A 1,816-nucleotide genomic window follows, 5' to 3' on the forward strand; every position below is an offset into this window, starting at 1 on the left:
ATTCCAGATGAGGTCTGGCCAAGGAAGAGTAGAGGGAGATAATTACCGCACGTGATCTAGACTTTATGCTTCTCTTAGTACTTCCCAGAATTGTGTTTACCTTTTTTGCTGCTGCATCACACTGGTGACTCACATTTAGTCTGTGATCTACTAGTATACCCAGGTCTCTCTCACATGTAATGCGGCTTAGCCCAATTCCTTCTCATTTGCTTCTTTCTTTTTCCTTGCCTAGATGTAGGACTTTGCATTTCTCCTTGTTAAATACCATTCTGTTAGTTGCCGCCCACTGTTCAAGCTTTTCTAGATCTTTTTGAATCCTCTCTCTCTTCTCCAGTGTTGGCTATCCCTCCTAGCTTTGCGTTGTCAGCAAATTTGATCAGTTTCTCCTCAATTCTCTCATCTAGATCATTTATAAAAATGTTGAACCACACTGGGCCATACCTGTGCAGTAACCTTGGTATTGGTATTGCATATCTGTGTTTTAGAGTCTAAATCAGATTAGGTAATTATTTCTCTTTACTCTTCCTTGGTCAGACATCATCTGGAATACTGTGTCCAGTTCTGGGCACCCAAATTTAAAAAAGAACGCCAAACTGAAGAAAGTTCAGAGAAGAGCCCCCAGATGGTGAGTGGTCTGCAAATCATGTCCTATGAGGTTCGGTTAAAGAATCTGGGAAGGTTTAACTTGCAAAACAGAAGGCTGAGAGGAGACTTAATAGCAGTCTACAAATATCTGAAGGGCTGTCACAGTGCAGAGGGATCAGCCCTATTCTCATTTGTACAAAGAAAGATTAGAAGCAATGTGATGTAACTGAAAGGGAGGAGACACAGATTAGATATTAGACAGTGAGGGGGATCAATAAGTGAAATAGGTTGCCACGGGAGGTGGTGAGTTCTTCAATAGAAGCCTTCAGAAGCTGGACAGACATCTGTCTGGGATGATTTTGTGATCCTGCGTTGAGAAGGAGGGAGTAAGAGGGGTTGGACCAGATAACCCTGGTGGTCCCTTCCAACTCTTCGATTTTACAGCATGTTTGTACCTGCTGCTCTATGGGGCTCATGTAAAACTCTCTTAAAGTTCCCTTTAAAACCATAGGAAGCAGAGTTCAGATATTTGGTTGCTATAAACAACAAGATCCCTTTTTCTGAGACTAATGCGCTAATATGACGAGGTGGAGGAGTATTGATCCCAGGCCTCTGTCCAATCCCACTTTCTCTGTGTATCTCCTATCTGCAGTCAAAGATGACAACTTCTCCGGAATCTCTGCATAGCTGTGATGATTTGTTTGAACCCTTTAAAGCTGATGACCCCCTATGTGTATTCTCTATAACATGCCACATACCGTGTTTCCCCAAAAATAGGACCCAGTGTTATATTACTTTTTGCCCTAAAAGAGGCACTAGGTCTTATTTTGGGGGGGTCTTATTATACTTAACTCCACTGCTCTCCGGAACTCTGATGCGCTTCCTGCAGTCCTCGGCCGCTCATACAACATCACTTCCTGGCTATGGGATTCTTAAATCCTGCCTTCAGGAATTAGATGGCTGTGATTGGTCCTTTGACTGCTGCTAAGCCAATCAATACAGCGCTGGATGAACCAATGTGGTGGCTGTAATTGGCTGAGCAGTGGTGTAAGAACCAATCAACAGCCATCGCGTTGTAGAGGCGGGATTTATAAATTGGCTGAGCCATGGCCAAATCACAGCCATCGCATTATTTCATCCAGCATTGCATTGATTGGATGAGCAGCTGTCAAAGAACCAATCACAGCCATCGCTTCCTGGAGGCGGGATTTATGAATCCAGTAACCAGAGA

At 43.6% G+C, this 1,816-nt stretch overlaps 1 pseudogene; it reads left to right on the top strand.

Moving 5' to 3' along the window:
- The first annotated feature begins 1,241 nt into the window (after nucleotides 1–1,241).
- LOC136626831 (small nucleolar RNA MBII-202) lies at nucleotides 1,242–1,326 on the top strand (annotated as a pseudogene).
- The last annotated feature ends 490 nt before the right edge of the window (nucleotides 1,327–1,816 follow it).

Source organism: Eleutherodactylus coqui, chromosome 4 (assembly GCF_035609145.1).
Source record: "Eleutherodactylus coqui strain aEleCoq1 chromosome 4, aEleCoq1.hap1, whole genome shotgun sequence".
In the NCBI taxonomy this organism is placed as follows: domain Eukaryota; kingdom Metazoa; phylum Chordata; class Amphibia; order Anura; family Eleutherodactylidae; genus Eleutherodactylus; species Eleutherodactylus coqui.